Here is a 23,868-nt window from a genome sequence, read left to right as displayed (position 1 = left end):
TTCTTATATAGTAAACTTTGATTCATCTATATGCAGATTATTGATCATGTACGGCATATTTTAAACCCAGAATGGCTTCATTCAGGTATTGGGATATCTATTTTTCTATACTATGAGTCCAATGCACTCTGGTAGATCTCCTTATGGTGATTTTTATGTGTTTTTGTGAATATACATTAATATTCCAATTGCCTAATGTTTATTTCCCTTTTCTATTATATTTCATAAATATAATATTAAAATTATTTTTATTTTCCTGGGAATGCCATTGACATAGCATAGATTTCCCCACAATTAGCCTTTGAATATAAATTCAATCCAAAACAGGGGTAGAGAACAACCTTTTCCCTCATGCCCTACTTTGTACTAAGACAGGGAAAACTATACCAGAATTTATTTTCTTCTTATTTTGTGCCAGGTACCTAGTCAATTATTGACAAAGTCAAAACAAGGAGATGTCTTCTGGGTATTTCCACTTTTCAGGGATATAGCCTAGAAGAGAAGACTTGTTAATACTACCATTTTCCTTTCTTGATAGTGATCACATTTTCCCATTTTAACAGTGGTAGAGTTTCCACAATCTTAATAGAGTCTATAAATATTACCAATTGCTACTCTAAATGTGAGATACTTGTTTGGTGGCCAACAAATCAATATGCTGTTGGAGGAAATTTATCCTTTTTTATTATTAATATTCACACTATAAACGAAACCAGAAACTAGAATATGTATGGAATTTATAGCTAAAAAGCAAGGCTGGCTCACAGACAAAAGAGTTGGCAGAGTTGTTTTGATCGTGCATCCAAATTTAGCAAGAAATGTTATTTCATATCATGCATTTTGCAGTATCTGTGATAATGACATTGATAGATGGATAAATAAATATATCAATAATATTAATTAATTTATTTTTCATGTGCTAATAGTATTTTATTTTTCCAATTACATCTATTTGACATTTATTTTTGTAAGATTTCTGAATTCCACTTTTTTTTTTGTTTTCTCCTTTTGCTCCTCTCTCTCTAAGACAGCAAGAAATCTGACATAGATTGTACATGTGTAATGATTTTAAACATATTTCCCACATTAGTCATGCTGTGAAAAAAAAATCAGAACAAAAGAGAAAAATCATGAGAGAGGAAAAACAAATAAAAAAGTGAAATATTGTACTATGATCTCCATTTAATATGCATAGTTTCTCTGCATGCTGAGAAGAATTAAGTCTTTTATAGTAGATCATCACACAATTTTGCTGCTACTGTGTACCATGTTCTCCTGGTTCTGTTTACTTCTCTCAGATCAGTTCATGAAGTCTTTCTAAGCTTTTCTGAAATTAGCTTGTTCATCATTTCTTATAGAACAGTAATATTCTATTACATTCACATATCATAATTTATTCAGCAATTCCCCAGTTGATGGGATCCACTCAATTTCCAATTTCTTGCTACCACAAAAAGAAATGCTACAATCATTTTTATACATGTGGCTCTTTTTCCTTCTTTTATAATCTCTTTGGGTTACAGACCCACTAGAAACACTATTGGATCAAAGGATATGAACAGTTTGATAGCCCTTTGGGCATAATTCCAAATTGCTCTCCAGAATGGTTGGATCCATTCACAATCCACCGACAATGCATCAGTGTCCCAGTTTTCCCACATCCCCTCCAACATTCATCATTTTGTTTTCCTGTCATCTTAGCCACTGATAGCATTTATTGAGTGCTTATTATATGCCGGGCACTGGGCTAAGCTGTGGCAATACAAATATATAAGTAAGAAAGACAATTTCTGCTCTCACAGAGCTTTATATTCTAGTGGAGGAAGACAATGTAAAGAGGAGATTTAAAAATTCTTGGGAAATACTAGAGCGTCAAGGTCTAGAAAAAAATTTGAAGAGGCATGGGTTGATCCAGATTTGTAGTAATCATGCTTGGCATGCAGATTTTCTCAAATAGAGGTTTGGAACTAACCCAGAGAAGGAAGCTGTGGAGATTGTAATGCTGCTGGTATAAAAATGGAAGTCAAAACTCTTGAGATACCACTGAAATTAGACAGGAAAAGATAATGATGAATACTGGAAGGAATATGGAAAAACTGGAACACTAATACATTATTGGTGGAATTGTGAATGGATCCAGCTATTCTAGAGACTAATTTAAAACTATGCTCAAAGGGTTATCAAACTGTTCATTCCCTTTGATCCAGCATTGTCTCTACTGGGCCTGTTTCCCAAAGAGATCCTCCTAAAGGATGGACTCCTCCTAAAGGGACTCACATGTGCAAAAATGTTTTTTTCCCAGTGGCAAAGAAATGGATGGATATCCATCAGTGAGAGAATGGCTGAATAAGTTATGGTATATGAATGTTATGGAATATTATTGTTTTGTAAGAAATGACCAACAGGATGATTTCAGAAAGACCTGGAGAGACTTACATGAAGTGATGGTAAGTAAAATGAGCAGAACCAGGAGATTATTGTACACAGTGACAGCAAGATTATAGAATGATCAATTCTGATGGACGTGGCTCTTTTCATTAGCAAGCTGATTCAGGCCAGTTCCAATGGTCTTGTGATGAATAGAGCCATCTGCACGCAGAGAGAAGACTGTGGGTATTGAGTGCGAATCACAACATAGTATTTTCATTTTTTTTGTTGTTTTTTGCTTCCATTTTGTTTTCTTTCTCATTTTTTTTCTTTTTGATCTGATTTTTCTTGTGCAGCATGATAACTGTAGAAATATGTACAGAAGAATTGCACATGTTTAATATATATTATATTACTTTCTAGGGGAGGAACTGGGAAGAAAGGGAGAAAAAAATTGGCACTCAAGTTTTTGCAAGAGTGAATGTTGAAAAATATCTATGCATATGGTTTTTTAATTTTAATTTTTTTATTTTTACAAAAATTTTGTGCATAGGTAATTTCCCAGCATTGACAATTGCAAAACTTTTTGTTTCAACTTTTCCCCTCCTTCCCCTCACTCCTTCCCCCAGATGTCAGGTTAAACAATACATGTTAAATATGTTAAAGTATAAGTTAAATACAATATATGTATACATGTCAAAACAGTTATTTTGTTGTACAAAAAGAATCAGACTTTGAAACAGTATATCATTAGCCTGTGAAGGAAATCAAAAATGCAGACGGACAAAAATAGAGGGATTGGGAATTCTATATAGTGGTTCATATTCATCGCCCGGAGTTCTTTCGCTGGGTGTAGCTGGTTCAGTTCATTACTTATGCATATGTTTTGAAAATAAAAAGCTTTTTTTTTTTTTAAATATGGAAGTCAAGAAGGATTGTGAACACATGCAAAAAGATGACTGTAAAGATAAATACAACTTATTCACCAAAATGTACCAGAAAGTGAGGAGGCAGAGAAATTATTTGTGGAACTTGTCATAATGACCTTTCAAATTAGATGACATATTCAATGACTTTAGGGAAGGTAGGCATAAGGCAAAGCAGAGGGTATTAATATTTTTTGTGTCTTGGATCCCTTTGGCAGTCAGTCTGGTAAAGCCTATGGTCCCTTTCCATAATGACATTTTTAAGTACATAAAATATAGACTATTTCAAAGGAAACCAATCATAATAAAATACAATTATCAATGTAGGCTAAAAACTAGCTCATGAATCTTATGTTAAGAATCCTTAGGGCAAAGTTATAAAAAATTATCAGGTTCAAGAAACATAACAAATGTTGGACATAACAAATACTGTAATGGTTTAGCCATTCCCTTCTCCGGTAAGGTAAACAAGGTTATATGACTTGTCTGGGTCACTCAGCTAGTAAGAGTTGTAAGGATGCATTTGAAATCAGGACTTCCTAAATTCAGGCCTGGCATTCTATCCATTATGCCACCAATTCACTATTAATGTAGTAGTCATTTCTGAATCAGCTATCTGTGTACATTATTGGTATTTATGTAATCAAAGTCAATTAACATGGAATAAGAAGTAAAACAGCAAAACATAAAACATGAATTTTTTTTAAAGTTTTTGATATAGGGGAATAGAAAATTGATAAAAAAGTAAAAGTTGACATGGATTATCAGAATTTTAATTTAATTTGTTATAAAAAAGCCAAAAGGTACTAAAAATTCTTCATATAGCCAATACTTGATCTCCTTGCCAAAAAAAAATGTGGTCATCAAGGACAACACCAGTGTATAATATAAATTTGTTATAAAACCTTATGAAGGAGACTGGTAGAATGTTATGAACAATATCATCTTGTAAAGGACTGAGTAATGAATAGAAAATGGATTTTCAGAAATCTTAGCATGGAACCCAACTTAACCATGTCATCCTGAAAGAATTTAAGGATGAAATTAAAAAGAAGATAACAAAGAACTGTTTAAAAAAATAGAAATTATCTATCTCTCAACATTTGTATTACAGGGACAGTAGAACCCCAAATTTGGGAATAATACCATAGTCCCAAACTACCACAGGAGAATAGAAGTGACATTAAAATTACAGAAATGAAAAGACCACATGTAAATATGAAAGATGACACAATACTGAATACATCACAGATTGAATCTTGTAATTTCTTTACTATTGAGGGTATCATTAATGAAAACAAAAAGGGAACAGTCAGGCTTTTACAAATTATATTCCATAGTAGGATCTTATCATTATAGTCACAAATTTAAAGAAGGGTGTAGATAATGCAATATTTCTCTGGGTTTTGTTTATAAATAGCTACATGTTTCAATAAAGCACTATGCCACTTCAAAGACTCCTCAAGAAGATGTCTCTGATTCACACATTAAAATAATAAAAGATTCCTCAAAAGATGCAAAGAGAGACAAGACATAAAACAAACAGATATATGTTCATTAATAGTGCTTATTACTGCCCAGTGCAGAGTCCAGATAACAAAGGAAATCCTTATAGAGAGTGAAGTTGTTCAGTGCTTCTGTTTGCAGATGACACTGTTCTAGTTGCACTAAATCTTGAACAGTTGTAAAACATCTTCAGTGAGGGGTATAGCACAAAATCTTTTGAGTGATTAATTGTCCACATGGGGAAAAACTAGGTGAATGAAGTGTGGCCATTTTCTGATCAGTTATTATAGGCAGTTGGTAGAAAGCCCTTTGAGCTGATCTACTAGTGCACATGCCTTCAGATATACCCAGCTGCACCATGAACTGGACCTAGGATCAACTAGAAGAAAGAGACCAGGATGGACACATTTGGGAAGTGGTGTTGCCTTTGTGTTCAGTCATTTCCGTCATGTCTAATTCTTTGTAACCTCATTTGGGGATTTCTTGGCAATGATACTGGAATAGTTTGCCATTTGCTTTTCTGGCTCATTTTACAGATCAGGAAATTGAGGCAAACAGAGCTAAATGACTTGCCCAGGTGACTTGCTACTAAGTGTCTGAGACCAGATTTGAACTCTTGGAGGTGACTCCAAGGTCCCTGATGGCTTAGCATGCTAGAAAGTTGTTTGGTCACTTATTGTTCCTTTCTAGGTTCAGTAGGTCTGCTTCAAAGAATATCGTTTTTTCAATTTTTCAATATTCAAATATTGAATAATTTTCAATATTTCTTCTCCATTCTCTGACCATTTCTTCTTTATGTTATTTCATGACTTCCTGTTGAGGGCTGGATTGTACTATTCTAATTGTTTCTTCAATGCATTCAGGTATGGGTAATCTTTACTTCTCTTCTTGAGTTACTTTATACTGATGGAAACATAAAATCTTGCTTCATCTGGGTTTTTTCCTCCCTCTCATAGACTAAGGCTTCTGATCAGAATCAGGAGAATGATGTTCAGCTCTGTACAAGCTCAGAAGCTCCTCTAACTCTTGGTCTTATATCTGAGGTTCTTAAACAAAGCTCTTTAGATATAAACATGCTTCCCAGGGGGCTCCAAGTATTCTGCCTCTCTCTCTGTGTCTTTGTCTTAGTCTCTGTTCCTCTGTCCCTGTCTCCTTCTTTGCTTTCTCCTTCCTCTCTCCTTTTCTTTTTCTCTTTTTCTTCCTCCCTCTCTCCTTCCTTCCCCCCTCTCTCTCTATATATATCTTTGTCTCCCTCTTTCCTTTCTCCTCCTCCCTTTTTCTCTGTCTCTCCCTCTTTTCTTTCTCCTCTGTCTGTCTCTGTCTCTGTTTCTCTCCTTTCTCCTCCTCCCTTCTCTCCCCCCCACTCTCCCACCTGTCTTTCTCTAATCACAGTCCTGTGATCTCATTATCTGTAGACCATATGTGTAGTAATGCACAGTAAATATAATTTCTAGACAGATAATTAAGAGTTAATTATATGTGCTTAATGAAAAAATGTCAAACTGTCAGTAGTGCAATATTAATGGGACCTGGATTATTTGCAGTAGCAGAAATGAGCAAAAACCTCTTGTCTTACATTTTAAAGACAATATGTAGGATCCCATTAACTATCAGAGGTCCCAGAAGGAATAGGTACTTTGAAGGTGCTTTCCTCCAACACAGTCCAGTCTATCTGCTATTCTGATATCTTCACTATTAGATTTTGAATTGCTTAAGAATACAGTACTGTCTTTTAACTTTTGCATCATCTACATTTAGCATACTGCTTGTCACAGAATAGCTGATTAATAAATGCCTGCCTGATTGATCAGGCTTAGCAGGATCTAGTGTTATAGGGAAGTTTTCTCCTGGTCTTTCTGTCGATGTTCTTTTCACTTTTCTCCCTCTAGACTGAATGCTAACTACTTCACTCTCACTCTTATAGGAGAGAACTCAGAGTTATTTTACCATGGCCACTGAACCCATAAAACCCTTGAAACAGTTACCATGGATTTGGTCCCCAAACTCACTACAGGACTCTCAGTCTTTTTTTCAGTATCCAACCAAAAATTATCTTAGTCCAGTATTGGCTGGACAAGTTTACTTAATAAGCACCAACCATGATGGTACTTCCTGTTCATTAATTTGTAGTCACCTGCATCGCCTTGTAGCTTCTGGACATAATTATTGCTTCTTTCCCTGATTTTGGTCAACAATGCCTCCAACTTAATTCACCTACTACTAAGAAAGGAGACTGTAGTTATAGGGAGTAATGACAAGCATAGAGCTTTAAGAATGCCTGGAATGTTTTACTGGGTTTTCAAAGTACTCTAAAGTAGAGTTTGTACAATAGGCCCAAAGAGGAGACTTTTTTTTTTTTTCATGCTGACTGTAATCCATTTATGTGATTCTACTCATTTATGCTTCAATAAGGATACAAGCTATTTAACAGGATTACTTAAGCAGTTGGCAGAATTAAATGCATGTTTCCAAAAGGAATAATTAGAAAATGATTCTCATTTAGCTTATTGGTGAAACCTATGAGAAAAATTCAGTGGAGTTTCATTCTGAAGGGAGCGGTCCTTTAACTTCATCTCTAATTATACATTCTTCACATTCAAGATTTGGATTAATAATGATGACAGAAACGTTACCATAATGGCCCATTTAGCTGGCAGTCAGACCACTAAACCATTCAGAATGCCCATGGAGAATTTGAAATACTTCAATCCAACAGTTATCAATTAAATGCTCACTATGTTAGGTGATGGGGATAGAAAGGCCAAAAAGCAGTGTCTGCTCTCAAGGACTTTAAATTAGTTATATAAAATATAATTAATATAATTATATTATTATTTAGTCATAATATAATTAAATTAGTATGACATAGTTACACCTCAGGAGTTCAGAGAACAAAGGCTATGCATTGTGACACATTTCATTCTCAAATAATGATGATGCTGATGACTAATCATTTATACAAAACATACTATATGCCGGGCCTTATGCTAAATAAATCCCATTTGATCTTCACAAAAAGCCGCAAAGGTAGGTGCTGTGGTTATGCCCATTTTTACAGAGGAGGAAACTGAAGCAAAGGAGAAGTGATTTGCTGAAAGTCACACAACAAGAAAGTGTCTGAGGCCAGATTGAACGCAGGACTTCCTGACTCCAAGTGCAGCATGTTCTCTCTGCTGCACTACCTAACTGCTTCAAAACTTTTTTCAGACTTAGAAATAATAAGAGGGTATAGATATGCATTCCAGAAAAGGGAAGAGGAATCTCTCAACACCTATTAAAATAATGCCAGGGTCAAATAATGTTTTCATCTAAACTTCTTCTAGATATCATGTGGTTAGACAATCAAACTAATGAAAATACTTGACTTCAGACCCTTTGATGTTTTGATATATGGATTATTTAAAGATTAGGTAGATAAAGAGCCCCTGAATTAGAAGAGGAATGGAGAAAGGGCCTAAAAATGAAAAGCTACTATCTTTGAAAATAATCTAATCCCAGAAAGCTAATTTTGCTGACTTATTGATTTTACTTAGCATTCGTCTTTGCTTGTCTTTGTGTGTAGTGAAGCAGGCTTTATATATAAAAGTATTTCTAAATATTTAATTTAGCAGCAACAATAACTTGGAAACATAGGATATATGGTTACTTCCTCCAGTAGTTTCAAAAGCAGAAGTTAATTTAACCTGCCTCTCCATATTAAGGGAGCTTTGTTTCCAGAAGAATCATTTATTGTGAAAGGAGCTGGAAAGTTAGAAAAATAGCTATCACAAACCCATGTAGTTTACTTCGTAGTACATACATGTTGCCTAGTTAGAATTTCTTGACTTCTTATCGTGTAAAGTTGAGATGAATAATTAACAGGTTTGAAAGACCCACTTCCCAGTATTTTGGGGCCTCGGACCTTCCCAAGCCTAGAGTTCATATCCCTTTATAAGCAGTGGGGGGACAAAAGATGCTTGAAGGGTTCTCAAAATTGACTTCATGACAGCATTGGAAGTGATAATTCTCATTGAGCGAAGACACAAGAACCACCAATTAAAAAAAAACAACAACTGGGTTTTATAGTTTCTGTGAAAGATTGATCTCATAAGTAAGCCCTTGGACCTTCTCAGTAGTCCATGAGAACTATATTCTTTTACAGCAGAGGAGAGTTTTATTATGACAACCCTGAATCATCAGGGAAAGGTTAAATTCTCTTCAGTGTAAAATGGTTTTTACCTTATAAACTAAGTTTGTGTGAATGGGAATAAGTAATACATTTTAGAAAGATTTCTATCACAAGGAGAAGCTTAATGACAGACTATTTATCTGAAAAAATTTACCTACTTAGAACAGTTTATCCCCTGCAGGTCAATTTAATTCAATTTAAGCACTTAATAATAACCTCCTGTGTGCAAGGCACTGTACTGGGTACTTGGAACACCAAATCAGTCAGTCCCAGATCTTAAGAAGATCTCTTCAGGGGGGAAGGATTTGGCCTATCCACAGATAAGTAAATAAATCATTGAGGTATTAGTTCCTTTTCTCTTTTCTTTGCCTTAGTAATAGATAGGTTTAAATCTGCAAATAGCTGAGAACTTTTATAAGTTTGGAGAGAATAAGTACCTCACCCAAAATTACACTGGCTGTGACCAACTTCATTCAACTTATTATTGAAAATACTCTATAATTTTGTTCTTTTTCTTTCAGTGTGTATAAATAGGTGATCAGGGTAGTTATAAAAGTACTGTGTACATGAAAGGAGAGAGTTTAATGGGAGTTTTAAACATTTTCTCTTAGTAGAGTATATTCAGAGAAGCTAAATTTTCTTCAGAGAGGGAATAACCAAGCGAGTAACTAAGGCTCAAAAATATATAGATGAAAATCATCAATTTTTTTTAAATGTTCATTTTTTTTGAGATCCCAATTTTCTCCTCCTCCTTTCAGAGAGAGAATTTTTTAAAAAAAGAAAATTCATGTGGTAAATTATATTAATTTATCTGGCTTTTATAGTAAAGAGTTGTTTTCTCATTTTCATGTCTTGGCCCTAAAATCAAGAGTTAGTTTCTGGATAAAATCCTGTTTGACTTTTAAAGCCCTTGATAATGTGCCCCCTTCCTACCTTTTCAGTCCTCTTGAATTTTATACCCTTCCACATACACTCTGGGATAGTGATGCTGACCTCCTTGCCTTTTCCTCAAACAAGAAACCCCATCTCCTATCTCTTTACTCCAAGCATGTTTCTTGGCTGCCCTGTGCCTATGTCCCCTTATCTGAGTACTCTTTCCTTTTCTTTGAGGCCTCTTAACTTTCTTGGCTTTTGTGGAGCCTCAGCTGAAGTCTTACTTTCTGCAAGAAACCTTTGCTTCTCGGATTGTTTTATTTTTCTTTCTGTGCATTTCCAACACTTAGCATGTTTCCTGGAACATAGTAGATACTTAATAAATGCTAGTAGACATAGTGAGGATGTCATTTAAAAACATAGTTGCTTTATGAGTTGAAGCAGTGATTTTGTGGGGAATGAGAACTGAAGCTGATAGATAGACTGGAATAGGAGGGATATTGACTGTCCAAATTTCCAGAGAGCCCATACCATGTAGATGGGTCAGATGTTAATGAACAAAGCGTTACAGTACCTATGTGGCTGCTTGTTTGGAAGTTATAGAAGTATAGGATAGAATAGGATACAATCTATGATATTATTGGTTTAGGGAAATGAACAAACAAGTTTTAGAGAGTTGTCTAGAGCACTGAATGGTTAAATGACTTGCTTAGGATCATAAGCTAATAGGTATCAAATTTTGGACTTGAATCTTGGTTTTGGTAGCTTCAGTGTTGTTGTTCAGTAGTTTTCAGTCACATCCTACTCTGATGGAATTATTTGAGGTTTTCAGAAAAATTACTGGAGTGGTTTGCCATTTCTTTTTCCAATTCATTTTACAAATAAGAAAACTGAAGCAAATAGGGTAAGGTAGCTTGCTCAGAAACATATTGTAAGTGTCTGAGGCCAGATTTGAACTCAGGAACATGAATCTTTCTGACTCCAGGTCCAGCACTCTATGCACTATGCCACCTAACTGCCCAGTGCTTTGGCTCCAGTTCCTGCTCACTATTCCACTCTTTCCTATTGCCTCTCATCAAAGAGCTTATAGTCTAGTGGAAGAGACAAGGCTAGTACCTATTACCAAAATGAAAATTCAAGACTACAAACAATTATGTACTAATATTAAGCAGCTCCTAGCTCCAGACATGGTCAGTGTTATGGTCAGTTTTCTGGGTTTCTCTTTCCATACTACTGTTTTCACTGCACTTACAAAGGCTATGGATAAATCAGATGTTTGTTCTTCTTATATAGAACTTGGTGAGCTGTACTCACCTAAGTTCTGGATGCTGGTGTCAATGTGTTTGGTAACCCACAATACAGCCTATCCTTCCCCACATACATAGTCACTTTAACACCAAATCCATGCATACTTTGCTAAACCCAAATTTCATACACAGGGTTACTCTTATAACCTGCTTCGTTTCTGGCTAAAACTTTTATTTTTATACAGTTAGCTTCCTGATATGTCCTTATTCTCTTTCCTACCTAGAGGCTCACTTCTAAAATGCTATGGGTTCAAGGTCTTCTCACCTTATCTTGAGGGCTAGTTTCTTTCAAAAACACCTGTGTTTTCTATGAGAAATCTCCTTACTTAAACTCAGGACACAACTAGAAATTGTTCTTCCTTTAGATGCTGTTATCTCAGTTGTGTGTTATAAATCACAGAAACAGCAGTTCGATGAATAATATCTATGTTGGTGCAGGGGTCAAATGAGATTTTGTGGAGGAAGTGAGATTTAACTGGGTCTTAAAAAGATGGATAGGATTTGGATCAGTGGAGGAAGAAAAGAGCATTCCTAGTGAGGGAAAGAACTAATGAAGATATAAAGGAGGAAAAGCTAAGAGGTTCTTAGAGATAGCTGGAAGACTGTCTAGTCAAGAAGTAGGTAGGAGGGATATCAGAAAATGGAAGTAGAATTGGAGAAGGTTGAATGATATTAGATTTTGTAGGGCCTTGAAAGCTGTATAGAAGATTATAGATTTGATGGAGTAAGTAATATTCAGATTTTAATTTAAAAGCAACCAAAAGGGGGAAGGTTGATTTTCTTTTCTTTTGTACCTCAGTCCTCTGTAAATATATAGACCCTGAAATGCTTTTGGAAGTACAAAAGTATATAACTGAACAGAAGGTGGATCACAACATAGTACTTGTACCTTTTTTGTTATTGTTTGCTTGTTTTTTTCTTTCTTTCTCATTTTTTTTCTTTTTGATCTGATTTTTCTTGTCCAGCATGATAAATTTGAAAATATGTATAGAGCATATGTTCCTTGCTGTCTGGGGTAGGGGAGGGAGGGAGAAAAAGTTGGAATACAGGGTTTTGCAAGGATGAATGTTGAAAACTATCTTTCCATATATTTTGAAAATTAAAATCTATTGTTAAAAAATTAAGTGAGTTAAATAATAAAGAAGAGAAAATGTTGAACTAACCAAAAGCAAATTAAAAATTAGCTAGAAAATTATAACCTCATTTGTTGGGAGATAGGGTTGTATGCAGTAGTAACTTTTACTTGGGTTGATGCCTGAAACTAGAGGGTGGAAACTAAATTAACTCTTTTATTTTCAATTAGGAGGGTTGCCTGTCCTGGTTATCCAGTCCTAGGTTATGGAGCCAGAATAAATCCTGTAACCCACCATATGCTCTTTGGCTTATTAAGAAAAGAGTTACTTGGTGAGACCCACTACGACTGCTGTTCCAGGTAAGTTTTAAACATTAAGTGTCTGAAATATCATGGATATGTGGTGAAAATCAACTATGTAATGAAGTTAGTGTCATTGTGTAAAATCCCCATGACTTAGTATCTGAAAGCCAGAGGGCTCCTACAAAATTATTCATCTATGTCTTATATTAATCAGCTTTGCAAAAAGCAAGTCAAGAAATGAATAATGAAAAGAGTTGAGATCTATATATAATATCACTCAGCAAAAGTAGTCTAACCACACTGCACTGAAGAATCCTGATGGTGCTCTTTAGAAAAGAAAAGGTTATGAGACTCAGCACAATGATCCTATTACCAAACTTGCCAGAAAAATTTGTTAAGTAATAAGTTTTGCTATTTCCAGAGCCTGCTAATCAATTCAGGGTTAGTATTCTTGTGAGCTAGCATTATGGTGTTTCCTAAGTAAGAGCATTGGCGTTTGCTATATACCTTCCCATGCAACAAAGTGTTGGAGAGTTTATGGAACAAACACAGAGAAGGTTCTAGTAGAATTAATTTTAATAACTTTCACTTAGTGGATATTAGTTATTAGAGAGAATGGAAAAGCCTTATGTTTAGAATTCTTTAACAGTGATTGCTTAGAAGATATACCTTCAGTGAGTAATATAATTTACACAAGAAAATTTTAGACCTACCCAACTAAAATTTTAGTAGTATTGGTATTTTTGGCAATTATAATGTAAGTTCTGTGTTAGTTCATCTTTTACCAATACCTCAAATTCAACAGGTTCAAAACTGTTAATCAATTAGTAATCATTTGTTAAGTGCTCTGGGCCAGGTACTATGCTAAATGCTGGGCATACAAAAAGAAGCAAAAAAAAAAAAAAAAAAAAAAAAAAAAGGAGGTTCTGCTTTCAAGGAACTCATAGTCTAATCACCATTCTGAAATTCTGCTTTTACTTTTTATCTCATGAATTTTGTCTGTGATATCTTCTCTCATATTCATAATGTTTGCCATATCTTTGATGTTCATCTCTCTTTACTTCTTATAGCCAATCAGTGACCAAATCCTAGTGATTTTGCCTTTGTAACATTTTTCACATCTTTTTTCCTCTTTTTCCATTATTGCAGTTGTATGTCCCTTCTCCCCTTTCTTGTCCCTCCCCATTATAATTTACTTGCATTATTTTAATATCATGATAAGATCGTTTCTTAATTCCAGTGTAAGAATAATCTTAAAGCAGATAATTGACATAGCAGTTAGAGCATGAAGTCAGGAAGAATTGAGTGAGAATCTGCCTCAGACATTAGCATGTGAACCTTGGTCAAGTCACTTAATCTCTCTCAACCTCAATTTCCTTATCTATAAAATGAGGGGGTTGGACTTAGTGTGCTTATATTATTGAGGATCTCTTAATACTCTTAATTATTGAAGACCCCAAAGAGCTGTTATTTATATGAATTATACCTATAAATATATACCATATTAGTAATTTAAACTGATTGTTAATTTATTGTAAAACAAAAATGAATCTATTACATGTTAACATAAATATCATTTTAATGAAAAATAACTATTTTCCAAGACAAAAAAAATTAATGGAAAATATGGCATTGTTTCATGTTTTTTGCAAACCCTAATAGAAGACTTCTGGATACTCAAATCTGATTCTATATTCAATCTTGTGTCACATGTTGTTTTGATTAAAGTATGTGAAGAAAACCCAGCCTCAAATAGGTAATATAGTTGAAAAGAGAGTAGTATTTTAACTGGCAAATACATATTAATAATGTTATAAAAATAGTTTTGACCCTTGAAAGGGTCTTAGGAATCCCCAAGGGTCCTTGGGACATACTTTGAGAATTGCTTTTCTGAAAAATTCACAACTCTGCTTGTATTCAAGACCTTCTTGTAGTATCTTTTTTTTTAAAATTTTATTGAAAAAGAATAGAAAAAAAGAAAAACAGAAAAAGAGAATAAAACAAAACAAAACAGAACATTTTCATGTGCCCAGCAGAACATCAGGGAGGATTCAAAATATATAAAAATAAATTTCCAGTTCAAGAAAGGGCATATAATAGTAGAAGAAATTATATTCATGAGTGTCCATCTTTTCTTTGCTTCCTTGTAAGTTGTTTTTTTCCTCTCTGCTGCATACTTTTTTTTACTTTATTCTTTTTTTCCTCCTTTTATCTCTCATCTCCCCCAAGTAGGCTATAGTTAAGCACATATATTTATATATATGTAGATATATACAAACACACATGTATACACAGATATACATATATATTTATACCCTCCCATATATATATTTATATACATACATATACAGCAACATGCATACATATCTACATACATATATACACACATATGCATTTACTTATATGTAAACATGCACCTAAAACAATATTAATATGACTAATCTATAATGTAGATTTCCCTCTTGATTGAATTTTAAATTTTATTTTTGTCTAAGATCAATGATTACTAGCTGCACTCTTTTTCTAATAAATTCTATTCCTGATCCTTGTTGTATTTGTCTATGTATATCTCCTTTTTCCTATCCCTGCTTAACTTCTGCTTTAATTCTGTTCCTTAACTTGCCTTGACCTTCCCCCCCACCTTCCCACCAATGGATCCTTACCTTATCTTCTTCTCTTACCCTTTGCTTTCTCCTCTGCCCATCTCTCCCCTTATCTCTCTCCCCTTATTTCTTTATAGATTTTGGAAGGTGCTATATACTCTTCTTGGTATATATGTAGTGTTACCTATTTAACCCATTCTTGATGTGAGTAGGTTTTCAGAACTATGAGCCTTCTCCCTCCTCTAAAGCCTCTGTGTTTATTCTTCTTCTGCACCTCAATTGTATGATATAATAACTATTTTTACCTTTTCCCAGGCAGTTTTATTTTTTTTAAGAGTCAGATCATACTAAACTCTGCCCTAGTCTTTCTTTTGAGCTATTCAATTGCTCATGTTAATCTTAAACATGTGGTATACATTTCCATGTAAAAAATATAATTTGCCTATATTAAATTCTTTGAAACTGATCTTTGATATTGGCTCATATATTTAAATTTTCTATTGAATTCAGGTTTGGTTGGAAGAAACTCCTGAAAATTTGTAAGTTCATTGAATGTTTTTTTTTTTCTTCTCATTCAATAGTATGGATGATTTTGGTGGATATGATATTTTGGGCCAAAGGCCTAGTTCTTTTGATTGTTAGTATATGTGATTCCAGGACCTGAAGTCTTTTATTGTTGATGCTGATAAATCCTATACAATTCTAATTGTAGCTTCAACATATTCATTTTTTTTTTTTCTTGCTTCTTGCAAAATTTTCTCTTTGATCTGGAGGTCTCAAAATTTGGCAATAATATTCCTATGCATTTTCCACAAATGTCTATTTCAAGTGGTGATCAGTAGCCATTTTCTGTTTCTACTTTCTACTCATGATCTGTCATTGCAGGACAATTTTTTGGATTAGTGTGCATTAGTATGTCAAAGTTCTTTTTTTGGATACAGTTTTCAGGTAGTCCAATTATTCTTACATTTTATCTTCTTGATCTGTTGTTTTTCTTATAAGATGTGTTACATTCTGATCTATTTTTTATTCTTTATATTCTATTTTGTTATTTCTTGGTCTTTTATAGCTTCACTGGCTTCCTCTTGCCCGATTCTAATTTTCAAAGTTATTTTCATCTTAAAGATTTTGTATCTCCTTTTCTGGTTGGTTAACTTTTTTTCCCCCCATAATCTTTTTGTTTTTCTTGGATGGTTTTTATTTTCATTATTTATTTATTTATTTTTAATTTTCCCTCAATGTCTCTAATTTTAATTTTTTTCCCTTTATTTTTATTTAATTATTTTTGCTGAGGCAATTAGGGCTAAGTGACTTACCCAGGGTCACACAGCTAGGAAGCATTAAGTGTCTTAGACCAGATTTAAACAGGTCCTCCTGATTTCAGGGTTAGTGCTCTATTTACTGCACCACCTTGCTGCCCCTCTCATTTTATTTAAAATATTTTTTTTAGTTCTTCTATAAATTCTCTCTGGGGCAGGGAGCTATTTAATGTTACTCTTTGGAGTAGAAGCAGCTTTTTTTTTTTTTTTAAATTCACTGTCCTCCTCTGAAGATGAACACCAGTCTTCTCTATTCCCATCATAAGTTTCTATGGTTGGGTTCTTTCTTCTTTGACAGTTTATTTATTTTTTTTAATGAGAAGTATTATTGTAAACATCTCTAATTATGGGTTGGGGGGGGGTTGATGCCTCTAGCTTCACTTCAGCTCTCCTCTCTGACTTGGAACACCAAACCCACAAAATTTATGAAATTGGGAGATGAAAGTTTCTGTGGTTTCTATTAAGGTTCCAGTCAAAGACAGCTAGCCCCAGTGATCCCCTCTTGGTAATTCAATAAAACTAACCAGGGGGTGTTTGCACTTCACATGGGTTAATCTAAGCTTGGGGTTTTTCTTCTATCTGTGTTTGTCTTCTTAGTGATAATGCATTATACACAATTCTATCCTTAACATATCTATAAAGTCCATGTATTATAGAATAGAGGTATCAGATTCAAACAGATTCCTGTCATTGTATTGCAATAGAAAATTACAAATTAACATTATCTATGTTGTATTATATTTTTATTTAGTTAAAACATTTCCCATTGACATTTTAATTTGGCTTGATATTTCTGTTATAGAGTACAATGCTAGGTACTGAGGGAGAGATTAATTTATGCTTGAGAAGTAGTATTAGGATTATTTTTTAAGGAAATGTAAGATCAGAAAAGGAGCTGAAGAATGAGAGTGATAAAGGGTTAGTCAGAGGTCTCAATTGCTTCCAATATAAAGCCCAACCTTTTCTGTATGACTGAGTCCTTCAGCAATATGGGGAAGCCTTTGGATCAATTCTTGGAACAATATTTTAAAAAATTTCATACTTTAAGGTATGCTCAATTTCAATAAAAGTGTGATGAAAATTTTCTTATATATATATTCACTGACACCCTGAAAAATCTTTACATGGACTTCAAGAGTTTCACTACTCAATGCTCAGTTGAAAAGTTGCCTTGATTTTTACAATACCCTACTGGTGTACCTGCTTGCTTCAAATTTCTCCTCACTACAGTATAACCTCCATTCAGCCACCAAAGTAGTTTTCCTAAAATGAAGATTCAGTGCACATGCAGACACACACACACACACACACACACACACACACACACACACACACACTCCATCCTCACTCAATAAACTCCAAAGGTTTCCTATTGCCTTCAGGAAAAAATACAAAATATTCTGTTTAGCATTCAAAGCGCTTCATATTCTAGTCTTCTCCTACTTTTCTAGTCTTCTACTTTATTCCCTAATACATAATCTTCAGTACAGTGATTGGCCTTCTGGCTGTTCCATGAATAAAATACTCATCTCTAGCCTCTAGCATTTTCTCTGTCTCTCTTGCCTGGAATGTTCTTCCTTCTCTGCTCTGACTGCTGACCTCTCTGGCTTACTTGAATTCCACTGCTCTCTCATTTCTTATATATCCTACATATAGCTTACTTTGTGTATATTTATTTGCATAATGTTTCCCCCATTAAATTAGAAACTCCTTGAATGCAGGGAGTGTGTTTTGACTTTTTTCTTTCCTTTTTTTTTTTGTATTGCTTTTTGTGCTTAGCACAGGGCCTGACACATAGGAAGTACTTAATAAATGCTTGTTTCCATACCTTCCCCCAAAATTCATTTGTATTTATATTTATTATTTTTATATTGTCATTAGTACCATAAAATGTGCATGAATCTCCCAAGTTTATCTGAAAGCACAATTTATGTGTATGCTAATTCAGTGCCTAATGTATTACAGGTATTCAGTAAACTAATTAATTAGGATTTTTACAAATTTGAATCTTGTTAAACATCCATTCAGTACTCATTTATTAAACATCTGCTGGGTGAACACTTCACTAGGCACTATGGAAAGAATGAAGCCAATAAAATTTAATATGGATAAATGTTGAGTCTTATATTCACGTTATCAAAACAATCTATTTCAACATGAATTGACAAGTACAACATACATGGGGAACAAATGATTTAGCTGGGGAAAAAAGATTTGGGAGTTTAATGGACTGCCATTTCTATAATTGGAAAATTTACCATTGTGTGCTACAGCACACCCAATTCAAAAATACTCAGAAATATCTCAAAGTGAAGAATAGAAGTTTTATTAGGATCTCATGAGAAATGGACAGTCCATTCACTGAAGCTCTCCAATGAAGGGAGGTCAACCCCCACAGCAGTCAAAGATGATTATATAGTCACAAAACACAAGAATCCATGACACCTCTCCCTTCTCCACCTCCCCTTATCTGGTTAATTCTCACTACCTTGCTTAGTGCTTGGAAATAGCAAGTGTTTGCTAAATTCTAGTCAGGCCCACATGGTTGACCTAAATTTTATGGTGGTCAGTTTTACAAGATTTATAACTGTTTTACTTGAGCTAGTATAAGCATTCTGTTTCATTTTCCCAAACCCATCAGACCTTCATAAACTAAATGTAGGTTATAGGTTCAATCTACCTTAGTTAATAATTTTATGAGAAACCACATAATCCCTCACAATTAAAAAGGCTGGAAGCAGTTATTATTCTGAGAAGTCCTCAGTTTTTCATTGTACTAACTATCTAATAACTATTTACTATTGTGTTTTTAGTTTAGAAATAATAATAGCCATCATTTCTATAATGCTTTAAAGTTTGTATCATTTGGTCTTCATGATTGTCACAAAGTTTAGAACATCTTCTATGAATGTTTCTTATCATTCTGGATTTAATTCAACTTCAACAAAATTATAAATTTATCAATATTTACCAATATTATCTTTTACTCTTGCCATATGATTGACCCATTTCCTTCTCAGATCATACATATCCTCAATACACGAATAGTGTAATCCTCTTATACTACTTGTTGAGCATAGATGGTCACTGAAAATATGATGCAATATGCAATACTTGTGCAAACTATAATTCCTTCCAATTTTCTTCATTTCAACTGCAAATTAAATTCCATGGAGATTGTGGCATTCCCAGATCAGAATCATAGAATTTTAGAATGGAAAGGGAACTCAGAAACCATCTCACCCAAACTCTACTTGAAAGAAATCTGTACAATAACACAGTTGAAGATTGTTCATCTAGTTTTTGCTTCATTGAAAGGAGAGTATATCAACTTCTAAAGTAGCTTTTTCCACTTTTGAACACCCCTAATTGCTAAGTTTTTCCTGATGTTAAATCTAAAATTTGATTCTTGACCATTTCCTGGTTCTGTCCTCTTTAACTAATCAAAGAAGTTTTTTGCTCTTGGTTCTACCATTTTTGATCAAATAGATTAAGTTTAAACTCTCATATAACAGATGACCCTGACTAGCTATCACATTCCTCATAGGACGCCTCCTTTTCTTTAACCTATCTTCATATAACATGAATTTAAGTTCCTTCATCATTCTATGTCCTTCATCATGTTCTTCAGCTTCTCAGTATCTTTATTAAACTATGATGTTCAGAAGTGAATATAGTACTCCAGATATGATCTAATCAGGACAGAATAGAAAGATCACTGAAGCAGCCAAGTGATGCAATGTATAAAGCACTGGGGAGACCCGACTTCAAACACTGACTTAACTTTATGACTCTGAATAAGTCTTGTTCTGCTTTAGTTTTCTTGACTGTAAAATGGGATAATAATATTATCTACCTCCCAGATTTATTGTGAGGATTAAATGAGATAATATTTTTAAAGTATTTATTACAGTGCTTGGCAAAAAATAACTGCTTAATGAATGCTTATTTCCTTCCTTATTCCTGGAAGTTATTCTTCTCAGGACAATTAATGATCAAAGTTTTTTAAACCACCATATTCTAATGCTGTCTTCATTGAGCTTACAAACCATTAAAATAACCAGAATTTTATTTTTCTTTCAGATAAACTATCCCTTCCTCTCCTGTGCTTGTGAAACAGATTATTTTGAAAATCTGAGTGTAAGACTATTTTTATCTGTATTGAATTTTATCATACTAGTTTTAGGCCAATGCTATGGCCTGTCAAGATCATTTTGGATCTTGCCTTTGTAAACCCTGTGTTAGGTATTTTTTCCAGCTCTGTTATTTGAAAACTGGGTGAGAATTCTATCTATGCCTTTATCCAAGTCACTGATGAAATTTTTAAACAGCACAGGACAAGGCATATATCTCTCTGGGGGATGCTACTGGAATTTTCTTTCCTTTCAAACTGTCATGGAACAATTAAAGTTTCCTTTTTGAGTCTGTCAATTCAGCCAGTTCCAAATTACCTTAGCGATATTACCAGTTAGTTCCCATTTCAGTCTTCTTCACAAAAACCACAGCTAGTCTTTGCATAATAAAAATATAGTTAGTCTATCACTTGTTCTGTACTCAAAGCTTTGCCAATTTGGACTCTTCTGGCATAGTTTTTTAAGAATTCAGGGTCAAATTTTTACCAGGATGGGGTATCATAGGAGGATTTTGGTGGGAAGTTTATACTTATTATTTAATCTAAGTTTATTTACCTTGCCACAGCTAGGTGGCACAATGGATATGAGTCTTGGACTTGGATTCAAGAAAATCTGAGTTCCTATCTTTTCTCAAACACTTACTTGCTGTGTTACCTTATACAGGTCACTTAATCACATTCAACCTCATTCTGTTTATCTGAAAAGAGGACAAATGATGACACTAATCTCCCAGGATTGTTGTGAGAATCAAGATAACTCTAAAGTGCTTTGCAAAGTACTGCATAAATACTAGCTATAACTGTAATTAATGATAAACTAGCAAAAAGTAATATAATCTAACATGATTAGAAGATATATTTGTTTATTTGCAGGTGGCAAGGTTAGTATAGTCTTCCTGGAGAACAGTGATATAATATGTAACTTCAAATATAAACTTGCTCATAACCTCTGGCCCAGTAATTCAACTTTCGGGAATATAGCCAAAAGAAGTAACCATAAAGAAAAAATCTATCATTTGTGCAAAAATATTCATAGCATCACTATTTATGATGGGGAAACATTGGAAACTACCCAAATGCCCAGTGATTGTGAAATGAGATCATGAAATGACTAAACAAGCTAACACAATGGAATATTAAATGGCTATTTTAAAACACAATATGTGGATTGTGTTGAGATATAGGAACATTTGCTAATTAATGTTCAGTGAAAAAATCAGAAATGTTCTTTGATATGATACAAACAATATTACAATTCTGTATATAGATACAGTTGTGTTGGGAAATATTAAAAAACATTTTGTAATTGTCCTTCATTTTTGAAAAGGATCAATGACATTATGATATTGGGATCTGAGCACAGTATGTTCAAATGTGGCTGATTTGTAAAGACAGAAATAGTTTAGAAATGAATGACTTGGTAGTAGAGTATAGTACAGAAAAAAGAATGCTTTCTTTGGAATCAGAGGATCTGTGTTCAAATCTTGTCTCTACATCTAATGTCAGTATAATTTCTCAGTGCCTCAATTTCTTCTTCAATAGCAAAATTCATGGGTTGCATTTTAAGTCTCTTCCAACTCTCAATTTGTGATCTTAAAATTTCTTTCTTCCTATAAAGATTGTTTTGAGGTTTGTGCCCGTGATTTCATTATGTAGGTAATTTCCTTGATAGAGTGCTAAGCCTGCAGTCAGGAAGACTCTGAGTTCAAATTCAGCCTCAGAAACTTACTAGCTATGTGACTTGAGCAAGTTACTTGACCCTGTTTGCCTCAGTTTCCTCATTTGTAAAGTAAGCTAGAAAAGGAAGTGGCAAACCACTTCAGTATTTTTGTCAAGAAAATACCAAATGAGGTCACAAAGAATCACTCATAATTGAAATGAGTGAACAATAATTTATAGTTGTAGTTGAGTGCTCTGGGGCATTGAGATGTTAAGAAATTTACTACTGATGGTCATACAGTCAGCCTGTCAGAGGCAGCACTTGAAGCTAGATTTTCCTATGTCTAGTTCTCAGGGCCTCTGCTCATGATATGACCCTAACTCTTGCAGTGTCATTTATGTTGATAATCTCTAACAACTGAAAGAAGAGAGGAAACATTACCAGATTGAAGCCATCACTTAGTGCTATACCTTAGTCTGTGGATCTTGTCCCTGAGGATTATAGCATAGGGAACTTAAAAATAGCAGTAAATCATCACAAAATAGAATTTTTATTATATTCAATATTTGAGAAACCTTTAACAATCCAAAAAGAGAGAACTTTTAGAAGTCCCCATACTTGATGAATCCTCAAATCTCTATAAATAATCTTGAGAAAGAAAAAAAAAAAAAAAACAAAACAAAAGGAAGGAAAACTGAAGACTAGAAATTTGATCTGTTTTTTTTTTTTCCAGCAAGTAATTGGACCCCATCTTATCACAAGCAACTATTGTGATGTTGTGATCAATAGAGATCCAAAGATAGATTTACAAAGTTTATGTTTCTGAAATAATGTTTCTTTGACATCAAAACTTGATATAAGTAAAAGAGATAGTCTTAAAGGTCCTTACCAGCTCTCAAATTATATTTATCTAAGATCCAAATGTTAGGTAGATGTCTTTCTAAAACAAACAAAAATATCGATATTATTAGATATTTTCTAAGGAACAGACAATCATCTTTAAGACTCAGCTTTTCATGATATAATCAGAAAAAGAAAAGGATGATGAAGGAGTATGGTACATCGAAAATCGTATTCGACTCCATGTGACCTCATCTGGGATTTTTTTTTTAAATAAAAATTTAATTTAATTAAATTTAATTTAAAAAACAGATGGGGGAGGGAAGACACATAAAAATATAGACCATTACTCATTTTACTTATGTCACTGACCTGTTAATTAACCAATTAGCTTACAGCCAGTCAGCATTATGGTACCCAGTTACAAAAGTTATGAGATATAACTTAGTCTTTTTATTCTTCTCTTATTAATTTTAAAAAGAAAGTGCATCTAAGGATACAAAATATCTACTGTTGATTTGGAATCTTCAGAATACTGAGCTTTGTATTTAAGAATTGTCTTTGACTTTTTTCAAGTAACTGATCCTTTGAATCAAGAGGTCTTGAAATAGAGTAGTGTTTCTCCAACATGCTCCAGTGTGGTTATGGTCCTAGCCAGCACCCCAATAACTAACTAACAATAACTATCTACTACTATCTCCCATCTACAATCCTGCCTAACACTAAAAACTTAACTCTTTTATGTGACAGCAGCAGGAAATGGCAATACTTTTTTCAAGTGGCAACACTTCT

General features: G+C 33.9%; 1 protein-coding gene across 3 annotated transcripts in view; it reads left to right on the top strand.

The window, feature by feature from the left end:
• Window positions 1-23,868, top strand: part of KIAA1958 (KIAA1958 ortholog) — a 234,019-nt gene that overhangs the window by 69,572 nt on the left and 140,579 nt on the right. For all 3 annotated transcript variants that reach the window (XM_074280865.1, XM_074280866.1, XM_074280863.1), the window contains exon 2: window positions 12,451-12,579. The gene's annotated coding sequence lies outside the window, so the exon portion shown is untranslated. The remainder of the gene's footprint in view (window positions 1-12,450; window positions 12,580-23,868) is intronic.

Source organism: Sminthopsis crassicaudata, chromosome 1, assembly GCF_048593235.1.
Source record: "Sminthopsis crassicaudata isolate SCR6 chromosome 1, ASM4859323v1, whole genome shotgun sequence".
Classification (NCBI taxonomy): domain Eukaryota; kingdom Metazoa; phylum Chordata; class Mammalia; order Dasyuromorphia; family Dasyuridae; genus Sminthopsis; species Sminthopsis crassicaudata.
This window is presented reverse-complemented; position numbering and strand designations above follow the sequence as displayed.